This window comes from Bufo bufo, chromosome 1 (genome assembly GCF_905171765.1).
Source record: "Bufo bufo chromosome 1, aBufBuf1.1, whole genome shotgun sequence".
NCBI lineage: Eukaryota > Metazoa > Chordata > Amphibia > Anura > Bufonidae > Bufo > Bufo bufo.
The window spans coordinates 438,988,849-439,005,306 of NC_053389.1; the positions used below are offsets into that span (position 1 = coordinate 438,988,849).

Sequence of the window (16,458 nt, forward strand, 5' to 3'; positions counted from 1 at the left end):
GAACACAGGTAGGCTGAAAGGCCCAAGTGGTTTGTCCACTGCCGAGGATGCAGTGGGCTGAAGGCCATGGTGTGTGATGCAGGGCCTGCAGAGTGACCCGTTGGTATACTTTGACCATACCCAAGGGCAAGAGCTGTCATCCTGACATTGCTAGGGGAGGTCTGGAGATTTAGAGAGAACTGATGCTGAGCTGATTCGTTGCCACCAGCTCCATAGCTATAAGGAAGGGGCCCGGGAGCAGTACTAAATGATTTTGTCATGGCAGGCGCCAAGGGGCACACTTTTAACGAGGCAATGTCCTAACAGTGACAGGATGTTTGCAGGACCTTTGAGAAGAAGCGCAGCCAGACCCTTATTTCTGATATTTAAGGACTCTATACTGAAAGGGTGTGTTCCACAGGATTGGCGCATAGCAATTGTCGTGCCAATATTTAAAAAGGATCAAAAAACAGAGCCCGGAAACTATAGGCCGGTAAGTTTGACATCTGTTGTGGGTAAACTGTTTGAAGGTTTTCTAAGAGAGGCTATCTTGGAGGCTCTCGATGAAAATAAGCAAATAATGCCATATCAGCATGGCTTCATGAAGGATCGGTCATGTCAAACTAATTTAATCAGTTTCTATGAGGAGGTAAGTTCTAGACTTGACTGCGGCGAATCAATGGATGTTGTATATCTGGACTTCTCTAAAGCATTTGACACTGTACCACATAAAAGGTTAGTATATAAAATGAGAATGCTCGGACTGGGAGAAAACGTCTGTATGTGGGTAAGTAACTGGCTCAGTGATAGAAAACAGAGGGTGGTTATTAACGGTACACACTCAGATTGGGTCACTGTCACTAGTGGGGTACGAAAGATAAAAGAAAGTTTGAGGGTTAATCGGATCTAGTGGAAGTGAATCCAGAAGACCCGAAAAACTTGAGGCGCCAGAGGAGATAGGAGGGTTAATGGGTGGTGATATCCCACCCAAAACCACCTATTCCTGGAAACCCAAAACTAGCGCCAATATTGTAACGGTCACGTCCACACACACACAGGGGGAAGGGTAGTGACCACTGCGCTCCACCCTCACCCCTGCCTACTTGCCTCACGAGTCCTGATGACAGGGGAAAACTGGACGGCAGTCGCTGACTTAGGATATGTGCAGGGAAGACAGACAAGACAAAATACGGAACATGAACGGACCGGGTCAGAACCAAGAGAGCTACGCAGTACAACGGATTAAGCAAAGAATGGTCAGGAGAAGCCGGGGTCAAATACCAGGAGAGTAGCGAAGTACAAGAGGAGTCCAAAGAGAGTAGTCAGGTGGGAGCCGAGGTCACAATACCAGGATGTATGCGCAGTACAGGAGGAGCAGGCAGAGGATCGTCAGGGAACAGGATCAGGTAAATATTCAGTAGTCCAACAAATAGCCAGGAACCTAGAAATTAACAGGCAACCTGTAGCCAGCAGGCTGCCTGTATTTATAGTGGGGAGCCAGCGTCACATGACCGACAGACCAACCGGTCGAGCACCGAGTGATCAGCTCGGCGCTCAAGGCAGACTAGGAGCAGGGAGCCACCCAGCTAGTAAAGCCGCCCTGGGAATGAGGTCAAACACAGAACCTCATTCCAAAAGCTAAGCAACAGTTCTGTGGGCAATGGGGGACCGAGTGCACCTTCGGAACCCCGTGACAGTACCCCCCCTTTTACGAGGGGCCACCGGACCCAAGACTTCAGGCGATGGCTTTTCAGGGTGTTCTAAATGAAATTTACGAACAAGTCTAGGAGCATGAACCTCCCTGGCAGGTACCCAAGATCTCTCTTCAGGTCCATACCCCTTCCAGTGAATCAGGTACTGCAAGGAATTACGCACCTTCCTGACATCCACTATTTTAGACACCACATACTCGACAGCATCATTAACAAGAACTGGCGGAGGCGAGGCTTTTGATGGTACTACCGGTTTAAAATATTTTTTAAGCAGAGATTTATGGAACACATTATGAATGTGGAATGACTCAGGCAGCTCCAACCTAAAAGATACCGGGTTAATCACTTCCGTGATCTTATATGGTCCAATAAAACGAGGAGCAAATTTTTTAGAAGTTACCTTGAGAGATAGATTCTTGGAGGACAACCATACTTTATCCCCAACCTGAAAGTTTACCCCCCTTGAACGTCTCCTATCGGCCTTGAGTTTTTGAGAACATTGAGCCTTTTCTAGGTTCGATTGAACCCGGGCCCAAACTGTGCACAGTTCGGAGGAGAGTTTATCAGCTTCAGGGTTAGAGGAGGAGACGGACGACCCAGAATGAAAACGGGGATGAAAACCATGGTTACAAAAGAAAGGGGAGACCCCAGCAGAAGAATTGACACGGTTATTCAGAGCAAATTCAGCCAACGGAAGGAATTTGACCCATAATTGCTGGTCATCAGCAACATACAACCTCAGGAATTGTTCCACAGACTGATTAAGGCATTCAGTCTGCCCATTACTCTCAGGATGGTAGGCGGAAGAAAAAGACAACGAAATTTTACATCTTTGACAGAAGGCCCTCCAGAATTTGGACACAAACTGCACACCCCTGTCCGAAACAATATTTTCCGGGATGTCATGTAAACGAACAATCTCTCTCCAGGGTTTTAGCATTCGGAAGTTTAGACAGGGGAATGAAATGAACCATCTTGCTAAACCTATCGACCACTACCCAAACCACAGTCTTACCCTCCGCCAGCGGTAGGTCAGTTATAAAGTCCATCGAGATATGGGACCAGGGTCTACTCGGAATGGGTAGGGGTCGTAGGTTACCCGCAGGGCGAGTCCTAGGTGTCTTAGACCTGGCACAAACCTCACAGGCTGACACGTAGGACTTGACATCCCTGGTGTCACGGATGGTGTACAGGAAACAAGACAATACAATATAAACAATGACTCACTGGATCCACAACTAAGGAACAAAAGGGAGACCCCTGCATGAGACCTGCCGCTCTCCCTTATTGCTTAGCCTATGCGACCACCCCAAAGGTGGATGGGCGCATATCCACGTACCTCGACTATCTTACACCTGAAGACCCTACAATAGTGAGGGGACCCGACCACCGGCTCCCTACACAGACACGGAGGGAGTCAGGGTCACCTGAAAATCCAGCAGACAGAAAATCATAAATACATAAACAGCACTTATCTTGCAGACGACTGGGGACTGTGGACTGGGAACTAGGAACAGCATGCACACACACTCCAGGAAGTTGTATAAGCCGCACACTACTGCATTCTGGGGAGGAACTTAAAGGGCAGTAATCAGTCCAACTGCATGACAGCTGAGATAGACTAACGAGATGAGGAACTTAACCAAAACAAAGAAACTCAAGGAGGAGGATCTGGAAAGCTCCTGTCAGAGCTTCTCAACTGTCTGGTTGTGACAGTACCCCTCCCTCTACGAGTGGACTCCGGACACTCAGGGCCCTCTCAGGATGGGACCTATGGAAAGCCCTGATGAGACGAGTGGCCTGAAATTCAAGATTTCCATCAACCATAATCGGAGGAGGAGGCAAAGGCGAGGGTACAATAGGTTGAACATAAGGTTTCAATAAGGACTTATGAAAAACATTATGGATCTTCCAAGTCTGAGGAAGATCAAGACGGTAGGCAACAGGATTAATGACAGACAGGATCTTGTAAGGCCCAATAAACCTAGGACCCAACTTCCAGGAGGGAACCTTCAATTTGATATTCTTGGTAGACAACCACACCAGATCACCAACATTCAGGTCCGGACCAGGCACACGTCTCTTATCTGCCACACGCTTATATCTCTCACTCATGCTCTTTAGATTATCCTGAATCTTTTGCCAAATAGATGACAAAGACGAGGAGAATCTGTCCTCATCAGGTAAACCAGAAGACCCCTCTCCCGAGAAAGTCCCAAACTGCGGATGAAACCCATATGCACCAAAAAATGGTGACTTATCAGAGGACTCCTGACGACGGTTATTTAAAGCAAACTCAGCAAGGGACAAAAAAGAACACCAATCCTCCTGATTCTCCGCCACAAAACAGCGCAGATATGTCTCCAGATTCTGATTGACGCGCTCCGTCTGGCCATTCGACTGCGGGTGGAAAGCAGAAGAGAACGACAACCGAACCCCCAAGCGAGAACAGAAAGCCTTCCAGAATCTGGAAACAAACTGCGTGCCCCTATCAGAGACTATGTCTGAAGGAATACCATGCAATTTGACAATGTGGTCAATAAATGCCTGCGCCAGCGTCTTAGCATTGGGCAAACCAGGAAAAGGGATGAAATGCACCATTTTGCTAAAACGGTCCACCACCACCAGAATCACAGTCTTCCCCGAGGAACGAGGCAAGTCCGTTATGAAGTCCATGGACAGATGTGTCCAAGGACGGGAAGGAATGGGTAAGGGAAGGAGAGGACCTGATGGCCGTGAATGAGGGACTTTGGCACGAGCGCAAGTCTCGCAAGCTGCCACAAAACCCTCAACCGACTTACGAAGCACAGGCCACCAGAATCTCCGAGCGATGAGATCCAGTGTGGCTCTTGCCCCCGGGTGCCCAGCAAGGACCGTATCGTGGTGTTCCTTAAAAATCTTGTGTCTCAAAGCGAGAGGCACAAACAACCTCCCAGGAGGACAAAGATCAGGAGCCTATGACTGGGCTGCCTGCACCTCTGCCTCCAATTCAGGAAAAAGAGCAGAGACCACCACACCTTCAGCCAAAATGGGACCCGGGTCTTCAAAATTCCCACCTCCCGGAAAACAACGTGACAGGGCATCTGCCTTCACATTCTTAACCCCAGGGCGGAACGTGACAACAAAATTAAACCTTGAAAAGAACAAAGACCATCTGGCCTGTCTCGGGTTCAGACGCTTGGCTGACTCCAAGTAGGCCAGATTTTTATGGTCAGTAAACACGGTAATAGGGTGTCTGGCTCCCTCTAGCCAATGGCGCCATTCCTCAAAAGCCAACTTGATGGCCAACAATTCCGTATCTCCCACATCATAATTTCTCTCTGCGGAGGAGAGTTTCTTCGAGAAAAAGGCACATGGTTGCCATTTGGCAGGAGAGGAACCCTGAGACAAGACCGCACCCACCCCTACCTCAGAAGCATCAACCTCAACTATGAAGGGTAACGAAATATCAGGTTGTACCAGGATGGGAGCGGAAGCAAAACTCTCCTTGATATTAGAAAAGGCCTTACGCGCCTCTACCGACCAGGAAGAAAAATCTACCCCCTTTCTGGTCATATCAGTGAGTGGTTTAACAACAGAGGAATAATTCAAAATAAATTTCCTGTAATAATTGGCAAAGCCCAAAAAACGCATTAGCGCCTTCTGATTCTCAGGAAGCTCCCACTCAAGCACAGCGCGGACCTTCTCGGGGTCCATGCGAAAACCAGAAGCGGAGAGAAGAAACCCCAGAAATTGAATTTCTGGAACCGCAAACACACATTTTTCCAGTTTCGCGTATAATTTATTCTCCCGCAGGATGAGCAAGACCTGACGTTAATGTTCCTTATGAGTCTTGAAATCAGGAGAAAAAAATCTAAATGTCATCCAAATACACTAATACAAATTTTCCCATTAAATGATAAAAAATGCTGTTCACGAAATGCTGAAAAACGGCTGGGGCATTCATCAAACCAAAAGGCATAACCAAATTCTCAAAATGGCCCTCAGGGGTATTGAAAGCCGTCTTCCATTCGTCTCCTTCTCTGACCCTGACCAGGTTGTATGCCCCTCTTAGGTCTAATTTGGAAAAGACTTTAGCCCCAACAACCTGGTTAAACAGGTCCGGGATCAGAGGAAGCGGATAAGGGTCACGAATAGTGATACTGTTCAGCTCCCTGAAATCCAGACAAGGTCTTAAAGAACCATCTTTTTTCTTAACAAAGAAAAAACCAGCGGCAACAGGTGACTTCGAGGGTCGTATGTGTCCTTTTCTCAGACTCTCAGAGATATAAGCACGCATAGCGACCCTCTCAGGTTGGGAAAGATTGTATAAACGAGATTTAGGCAGCTTGGCGCCTGGGATGAGATTAATAGGGCAATCGTACTCCCTGTGCGGGGGCAAATTCTGAACTCCACTCTCAGAGAAGACATCCGAAAATTCAGAGAGGAAAGGTGGTACAGTCTTAGTAGAAACCTCAGAAACAGATGTCATGAGGCAATTCTCTCTGCAAAAGTCACTCCAACCATTTATTTGCCTCGCTTGCCAATCAATGGTGGGGTTATGTTTAGTGAGCCAGGGTAGCCCCAACACTAGAGGAGTAGGCAAACCGCTAAGGACGAAACATGACACATCCTCAACATGAGCATCACTCACAATTAAACGGATATTGTGAACTATGCCCTTTAATGATTTCTGAGAAAGTGGAGCGGAATCAATAGCAAAAACAGGAATATCCTTTCCCAAAGTGCATACCTGGAAACCATGAGTTATTGCAAATTGATTATCAATGAGATTGACAGCTGCTCCACTATGGAAGCTCCGCGATAATGCGTCTGCCTTCACATTTTTACTTCCCGGCCTGAACGTAATGGAGAAATCAAAACGGGTAAAAAACAGAGCCCATCGGGCTTGTCGGGGATTCAACCTCTTAGCGGACTCGAGAAACATTAGGTTTTTATGGTCAGTGACAACAGTTACTCGATGCCTTGCCCCCTCCAAAAAATGTCTCCACTCCTCAAATGCCCATTTAATGGCCAACAGCTCCCTATTCCCTATGTCGTAGTTTCTCTCCGTGGGAGAGAATTTCCTAGAGAAGAAGGCACACGGTCTCAGATTAGTGAGGCTAGCAGGACCTTGTGAAAGGACTGCTCCTGCGCCGTCCTCGGACGCATCCACCTCCACAATAAAGGGTCTCTCCTGATCAAGCTGGATCAGAATGGGAGCACTACTAAATGCCTTTTTTAATGTTTCAAATGAATAAATGGCCTTGGTAGACTAATTCTCCAAATCCGCCCCTTTCTTAGTAAGGTCGGTCAATGGCTTAGCAATTACAGAAAAATTCATGATAAATTTATGGTAGTAATTAGCGAAACCCAAAAACCGTTGTAAAGCCTTTAAGGATGAAGGCCTTACCCATTCCTTAATTGCTAAAACCTTACCAGGATCCATCTTAAAGGCGTGAGGAGTCAAAACATGCCCTAGAAACAGTATCTCCTGTACACCAAAGACACATTTCTCTTGCTTAGCGGATAGCTGGTTCTCCCTCAACACCTCTAATACTTGTTTGACATGGGACACATGAGATTCGAAATCAGGAGAGAATATCAAAATGTCGTCAAGATAGACAATAATAAATTTACCTAAGAACTCCCTAAGAATATCGTTCATTAAGTTTTGGAACACAGCTGGGGCATTGCTGAGTCCAAAAGGCATCACCTGATATTCAAAGTGTCCTATCGGAGTATTGAACGCTGTCTTCCATTCGTCTCCCTCCTTGATTCGGATTAGATTGTATGCCCCTTTCAGGTCAATCTTGAAAAACCAGGTTGCCCCCAAAACCTGGTTAAATAAATCCGGAATCAATGGGAGAGAGTATCTATTTTGGACAGTGATTTTATTTAATCTCCGGTAATCAATACAAGGCCTAAGACCACCATCCTTCTTTTTAACAAAGAAAAACCCTGCTCCCATAGGAGAGACTGAAGGTCTAATATGCCCTTTAGCAAGGCTCTCCTTAATATAATCCTCCATAGCCTTGCGTTCGGGCCCTGAAAGATTATAAATTCGACCTTTAGGAAATTCGGCACCCTCAATTAGCTCTATGGCGCAATCATAAGGTCTATGGGGGGGGTAGAACCTCTGGAGTAAGGGATGAGAACACATCAGAATATTCCTTAATAAGAGAGGGTAATGTATTAGACCTTACTGAAACCCCAGCCTGGACCACGGACAAGCATGAGTCACACTTAGGTCCCCATTTCACCAACTCTCCTTTGGACCAATCAATTGTGGGGTTATGTAAACGGAGCCAAGGCAACCCTAGTACCACCTCAACCGGTAGGTTCTCCAGGACTAGAAGAGAACATCTCTCAGAGTGGCACACACCCACGGACAGAGAAATTTCAGAGGTACATGACCTCACCGTACCACCAATCAGGGGAGTAGCATCAATAGCCATGACATGGATAGGTGTAGGTAAAGCAAACATTGGAATACCCAATTTACAAGCAAACTCAAAGTCAATAAAGCTGGCCGCTGAACCGGAGTCAATAAAGGCCTTACCCGGCCACTTATTAACCCCCAGAGAAATTGTTATGGGTACCAAAAGCTTACCTTTAGAAAAATCAGGGTGTACCTGGTCTTTAGGTTGTCTTGCCTTTGAAGACTTGTCAGAGAGAACCCTCTTAGGACACTTGTTGATCCAATGGCCAGGATCTCCACAGTAGAAGCACTCTCCGCGTCTGCGACGAAGATTACCCCGGGTCATGCCAACCTGCATGGGTTCCTCGGTGGAGACCTCAGTGTTGTCCCTGGAAAAGGCCTCTGGCTGGACCACCATCTGAGAACAGAACTGTCGTTCTTGTCGTCTCTCTCTTACTCGTCTGTCAAGTCGGACAACTAGGGTCATCATCTCCTCTAAGGTCTCAGGAATTTGGTAATTGACCAATAGATCTTTTAAATTATCAGATAGACCAGACCTAAACTGACTCTTCAGGGCTGGTTCATTCCATCCTGAGGGGACACACCACCGTCTGAATTGGGTGCAATACTCCTCCGCAGGGAGATGGCCCTGAACCAGTGCCCTAAGAGCTGTCTCGGCTACCAGGGCCCTGTCTGGTTCGTCATAGAGGGTACCCAGGGCCTGAAAAAAACCCTCCACAGAAGTTAGACAACTGGCCCCCAGAGGTAACGAAAATGCCCAGTCCTGGGGATCACCCTGTAGTAGAGAAATGATAATCCCCACGCGTTGGCTCTCGGGACCGGAGGACACGGGGCGCAAACGGAAGTAGAGTTTGCAATTCTCCTTAAAGGAGAGAAACCTCTTCCGGTCTCCAGAAAAGGGTTCTGGGAGCTTGATCTGGGGTTCAAAATATGGACTGGAGGACAGAGGAGTGGAAGAACCTTGCCCTAACTCACAAGAACGGAGTTTCTCTCCTAGCTCCTGCACCCTCTGTGTCAAATTAGAGACATGGTCAGTCAGGGTAGTAAGAGGATTCATGATACAGTGGTTATTGGGCCTGTTAATCTGTAACGGTCACGTCCACACACACACAGGGGGAAGGGTAGTGACCACTGCGCTCCACCCTCACCCCTGGCCCTGCCTACTTGCCTCACGAGTCCTGATGACAGGGGACAACTGGACGGCAGTCCCTAACTTAGGATATGTGCAGGGAAGACAGACAAGACAAAATACGGAACATGAACGGACCGGGTCAGAACCAAGAGAGTTACGCAGTACAACGGATTAAGCAAAGAATGGTCAGGAGAAGCCGGGGTCAAATACCAGGAGAGTAGCGAAGTACAAGAGGAGTCCAAAGAGAGTAGTCAGGTGGGAGCCGAGGTCACAATACCAGGATGTATGCGCAGTACAGGAGGAGCAGGCAGAGGATCGTCAGGGAACAGGATCAGGTAAATATTCAGTAGTCCAACAAATAGCCAGGAACCTAGAAATTAACAGGCAACCTGTAGCCAGCAGGCTGCCTGTATTTATAGTGGGGAGTGAGGGTCATGTGACGTGGCCAGCGTCACATGACCGACAGACCAACCAGTCGAGCACCGAGTGATCAGCTCGGCGCTCAAGGCAGACTAGGAGCAGGGAGCCACCCAGCTAGTAAAGCCGCCCTGGGAATGAGGTCAAACACAGAACCTCATTCCAAAAGCTAAGCAACAGTTCTGTGGGCAATGGGGGACCGAGTGCACCTTCGGAACCCCGTGACAAATATCCTGTATATGGTATATAAATAATACTAATAATATAATAAAACTTGGATTTCTATTGAGTGGTCTATATAATAGTAGAAACACTTCGTGCAATAGATGTGGCGTGGGTAGGTGTCCAGGGGACCGACGTCCGTGGAACCAAAAAGCCAATAGATAGCAGGTAGGTATAACATCGACGTTAAAAAATGTGTATAAAAAAAGATACGTGTATCATATAATATACAGAGGTATCATAGACTTTTACTCACTTCACGAGGGGGGCGGTTTATCAGGATAAGCATAATACATCTGTAAACCTAACACCCCCCCAGCCTGGATCACTTCTAGGATGTTACAAGTGAAGGCATCCAATCACAAAGGGGTTTCTGTTTAGTTGTCTTTATTGCAGCATAAAATCCAGCTTAACGCGTTTCAGGACAGGCACGTCCCTTCATCAGGAGCATATTGCATATAGTATACATGTATGGGGTATTTATACCCCAAGGGTAATGAGAAAAAGACTGTCAAAAATATGTGGGAGGATCCTTCTCTGCAAAGTTCCCGTCAGTCCGGAGGCGGAAGTGCCGGGTTGTGGAGGTGCGCATGACGGAAGGGTGCGACCGAAACTGATGCGTGTCAGTCTGGAGCGCATCCATAGCTCGTGCGCATGCCCAGGAACTTTGAGCAGGTGCGCAGGTCCGGAAGTTGAGTTTCGGTGAGGGTGCGTTCCAAGCTGCGTTTCCTTGGTTGCTGGGTATCTATATATCTTGTCTTTACTAGGATAACAATGTTCAAATTTGTTGTTGGGGCATATAAAGGAGCCTCTTTGGAAAAGAATGGTTGTGGTGTTTTTTTAGGAAGTTTTTTTTTAAAGTTCAGAGACGGTGCATAAAAGATCAGTAAAATGAATAAAAATAGATGTACTGATTGTCTCGTTTTTCCCCCCTCTTATTTTCTCATATTTTCGTATTTTTATATATATGGTCCCCATGTGTATATAATGTAGGTGTAAAAGTACAATGATGGTCATGGGATCTAGGCAAGTCATGAGAGCAATAAAATAAAATCAGGGTCTAAAATGGTGTGAAAAGGGTTGGATTTAGAGACTAGGGATGTGGTTTGGGATTCTTGAGTTCAAGCTATACCCTGACAATGTATGTTGCGATATTATGGTAATCTAGTATTGGATCTAGTTGGGTGGGCGATATCCTATATTACAGGTTGTTGTACCACAAAACGGGTGGTTATACCATAAAACATTATAACCTTCAGTCTAATGTACTCTAATACTTAGTGTACTGTGATAAATACTGTACTATAATAAATTAGTAGATCAATAAATATGTAAATAAATAAATACCGTGGATAAATGCATAGATGGGTTTTTGCCATAAATTTTCAGTTTTTTAATATAAAAATATATGGGGGAACTGGTAGGAATAAAACGATATAGGGGGACTGGTAAGAATAAAACAGAGAATAACGTCATGTCGAGACCTATACTTTGTTTTATATATATATATATATATATATATATATATATATACACAGTACAGACCAAAAGTTTAAACACCTTCTCATTCAAAGAGCTTTCTTTATTTTCATGACTATGAAGGCATCAAAACTATGAATTAACACATGTGGAATTATATACATAACAAACAAGTGTGAAACAACTGAAAATATGTCATATTCTAGGTTCTTCAAAGTAGCCACCTTTTGCTTTGATTACTGCTTTGCACACTCTTGGCATTCTCTTGATGAGCTTCAAGAGGTAGTCCCCTGAAATGGTCTTCCAACAGTCTATAAATAATGACTGAACTCTACGGCAGCTTCGAGCTGCTTCCGATTTCATTCCGCCGCACAGAGAGCTGGAGTGGCTGACAGAGTACAGGGTAGCACACGCTAATCTTGATAAATCAGGGCTATCATTTTTCTAAAGATCATATTTGCACAATACAAAAAAAATAAAAAATTATATGTATGTATATATATTTATGGATGTGCCCCAAGCATCTATAAATATATATATATATATATATATCTACAGTACAGACCAAAAGTTTGGACACACCTTTTCATTCAAAGAGTTTTCTTTATTTTCATGACTATGAAAATTGTAGATTCACACTGAAGGCATCAAAACTATGAATTAACACATGTGGAATTATATACATAACAAACAAGTGTGAAACAACTGAAAATAGGTCATATTCTAGGTTCTTCAAAGTAGCCACCTTTTGCTTTGATTACTGCTTTGCACACTCTTGGCATTCTCTTGATGAGCTTCAAGAGGTAGTCCCCTGAAATGGTCTTCCAACAGTCTTGAAGGAGTTCCCAGAGATGCTTAGCACTTGTTGGCCCTTTTGACTTCACTCTGCGGTCCAGCTCACCCCAAACCATCTCGATTGGGTTCAGGTCCAGTGATTGTGGAGGCCAGGTCATCTGGCGCAGCACCCCATCACTCTCCTTCATGGTCAAATAGCCCTTACTTTCAAAGTTTTCCCAATTATTCGGCTGACTGACTGACCTTCATTTCTTAAAGTAATGATGGCCACTCGTTTTTCTTTACTTAGCTTCTTTTTTCTTGGCATAATACAAATTCTAACAGTCTATTCAGTAGGACTATCAGCTGTGTATCCACCTGACTTCTCCTCAACGCAACTGATGGTCCCAACCCCATTTATAAGGCAAGAAATCCCACTTATTAAACCTGACAGGGCACACCTGTGAAGTGAAAACCATTTCAGGGGACTACCTCTTGAAGCTCATCAAGAGAATGCCAAGAGTGTGCAAAGCAGTAATCAAAGCAAAAGGTGGCTACTTTGAAGAACCTAGAATATGACATATTTTCAGTTGTTTCACACTTGTTTGTTATGTATATAATTCCACATGTGTTAATTCATAGTTTTGATGCCTTCAGTGTGAATCTACAATTTTCTTAGTCATGAAAATAAAGAAAACTCTTTGAATGAGGTGTGTCCAAACTTTTGGTCTGTACTGTATATATATATATATATATATATATATTGTAGCGGGATTAGCTCACGGGACCGCCGTCTCCTGGGATAGACGGGCGCTATAGGCACATAAAACACAGTCCAGTCCAAGCAAGTATGGTGCAACTGGCCTCAGCCAGTTTTATTGACTTTTGCAGAAAAAGAATTAAACAAAACAGTTCAAAACAAATGAAATACCTGGCCGTCTGGCCACTACTTCTAGACAGGTAGTAGTCCCTAACTACATGAAACTGAGCCTTGTGCCCAGCTCCATCAACAAAACACACTGTTGTTTTTACTCACACATAAGGGTTCTTCCCAGGAGCAGAGAGATCAGCTAGTGAGCTGTTTGCCCTTTTATAGCACACTCAGGTTCCAAGGTGATTAGCCACAGTTACACTGAATACCTGGAGTGGCTAATTGGAGCAGGGACCCACCCAACTCTCCCTGCCCCAAGCAGCCAGGCCCTTCTAACCAGGTTTTTAACAAAACCCTTGCAAAGAGAAAACCTAGTTTTCCTTGCTGTCAATTCCCTGGCTGCTTTTTAGAACGTATAGGACAGGAACCTAGGTGAAATGTAGACTCCTTCCACCACTTTCCCCCTGGTCCTGTCACATATCCTCCCCCCCTGTTTCGACCTTGGGGTAGGAACACTCTGTGCCCTTAAACAGTACATCCTGGACAGGGCATCTGCGTTTCCAAGCTGACGCCCGGGCCTATGTTCAACTGTAAAACTATAATCTTGAAGAGACATGAACCATCGGGTCACTCGCCTGTTTTTCTCACGGTTTTGGCACATCCATTTAAGGGGGGCATGGTCAGTTACCAGTTTGAATGTTCTCCCTACCAAATAATACCTGAGAGCTTCTATGGCCCACTTAACTGCCAAACACTCCTTTTCTACAATGGAGTATTTCTTTTCATGTTCATTTAACTTTTTACTCAGGTATACTACAGGATGCTCTTCCCCAGCCCTTACTTGCGACAACACAGCCCCTATACCAACATCCGAGGCATCTGTTTGCACAATGAACTCCTTTTTAAAATCTGGTGTGACTAACACTGGGTGGGCACATAGAGCCTGCTTCAGGTTCTGAAAGGCCTGTTCCGCTTCCGTGGTCCATTTGACCATGGTTGAATCCTTCCCTTTTGTAAGGTCTGTTAAAGGGCTCGCAATGCTGGCAAAATTTTCAATAAAACGCCTATAATAACCAGTTAAACCTAGGAATGCTCTGACTTGTTTTTTGTTCAAAGGCCTTGGCCAGCTCTGGATGGCTTCCACTTTGTTTATTTGAGGTTTTATAACTCCTCGCCCAATCATGTACCCCAAGTACTTTGCCTCTTCTTGCCCAATGGCACATTTTTTTGGATTCGCTGTTAACCCTGCTTCCCTAATAGAATTCAGGACGGCTTCTAGCCTGGGTAGATGACTTTCCCAATCCGTGCTATGGATTATCACATCATCTAAATAGGCAGCTGCGTATCTACGATGTGGTCTTAAAATTTTGTCCATCATCCTCTGAAATGTGGCCGGGGCCCCATGCAAACCAAAGGGAAGGACTACATACTGAAAATGGCCATCAGGGACACTAAAAGCAGTTTTTTCTTTGGCCCCCTCAGTCAACGGTACTTGCCAGTAACCTTTTGTAAGATCTAATGTGGTAAAGAACCTAGCATTACCAAGCCTATCAATCAGCTCATCCACTCGAGGCATTGGGTAAGCATCAAACTTTGAGACAGTGTTCAGTTTCCTGAAGTCATTACAGAAACGTATGGTGCCATCAGGTTTGGGAACCAAGACTATAGGACTAGACCAGTCACTATGGGATTCCTCTATAACCCCTAACTGAAGCATTGTTTGGACTTCTTGGGAGACAGCTTTACGTCTAGCCTCAGGTATTCTATAAGGCTTTTGGTTGACTCTGACCCCTGGTTCGGTTACAATATCATGTTCAATTATATCTGTTCGACCAGGTAGCTCAGAAAATACATCTTTATTTTTTATTACAAACTCCTTTGCCTCTTGGGTTTGAGATCCTGACAAAGTGTCTGCAATTTTTACCTCTGGTATCTCAAAGCTACATTCCTTTTTCCCACTGCTGTAAGCTGCTAACACCTCTCGGTCCTTCCAGGGTTTGATCAGGTTCACATGATAAATTTGGTAGGGCTTACGTCTACCTGGTTGGTGAACCCGGTAATTCACCTCTCCGACCTTCTCAACTATTTCATAAGGTCCTTGCCATTTGGCCAAAAATTTACTTTCTACTGTGGGGACAAGGATTAATACCCTATCCCCAGGGTTGAAGTTTCTTACTTTAGCCGACCTGTTGTAAACCCGGGACTGACTCTCCTGGGCCTGCAGCAAGTGTTCTTTTACAATGGGCATTACTTTTCCAATCCTTTCCTGCATTTGGGACAAGTGTTCAATCACACTTTTGTAGGGTGTAGCCTCACTCTCCCAGGTCTCTTTGGCAATATCCAAAAGACCCCGAGGGTGCCGACCATACACTAGCTCGAACGGAGAAAATCCGGTAGATGCTTGAGGCACCTCCCGTACAGAAAACATAAGATATGGTAAAAGACAATCCCAGTCTTTCCCATCCTGTGCCACCACTTTTCTGAGCATCCCTTTTAAGGTTTTGTTGAACCTTTCAACTAATCCATCCGTTTGGGGATGATAAACTGAGGTACGCAAGTGAGTTATTTTCAACAGTTTACACAACTCTTTTGTAACCTTTGACATAAAGGGCGTCCCCTGGTCAGTGAGTACTTCTTTAGGTATGCCCACTCTAGTAAACATCTGGAACAACTCCTTGGCTATCACTTTTGCAGAGGTTTTCCTTAGAGGTATTGCTTCAGGATAGCGGGTAGCATAATCAAGGACAACCAAAATGTATTGGTGACCTCTGGCAGACTTAACAAGAGGTCCCACCAAATCCATTGCAATCCTCTCAAAGGGAGTTTCAATAATCGGGAGTGGTACTAACGGACTCCTAAAGGTCGCTACCGGGTTGTGTAATTGACACTCTGGGCATGAATCACAGTATTCTTTTATCTCTTTATGTACCCCGGGCCAATAAAACCTCTGCAAAATCCGGTCTTTGGTTTTTTCATAGGCCAAGTGCCCTCCTAGCACATGTGAATGGGCTAGATCCATCACCTTTTGGCGATGCGATTTTGGGACCACAAGTTGCTCCACAACCTGCCCATTTTGCTCATCAACTCTATATAAGAGTTCATTCTCTATAGAAAAATGGGGAAATATTTTCTCTACCCCAGTATCTTGAGGTACCCCATTGACTACTTTCACACTTTGCCATGCGTGGGTTAATGTTGGGTCCCTGAGTTGAGCTGTCCCAAAGTTATCATTGGAGACTGGCAAGTCAGGGAGACCAATTTCCAGGACATCATCAGTATCACCTGCAAGCACTGCTAAGGGAAAATTCTCGGTTTCACTCTGGGTCACCCCTACTGTTTGCACATTTTCAGTCTCAGCCAGGGGAATGGGATCTACAGCAGACCCACTTAAACACTTATCAAGCATATTCCACATTTTCCAAAACAGAGGAAAATCACACCCCACAATGAC

General features: G+C 45.3%; 1 protein-coding gene across 1 annotated transcript in view; it reads right to left on the reverse strand.

Annotated features, from left to right (window-relative positions):
- The window catches only part of LOC120987066, a 133,189-nt gene that overhangs the window by 45,971 nt on the left and 70,760 nt on the right, over nt 1–16,458 (reverse strand). The gene's annotated exons all lie outside the window — the stretch shown is intronic.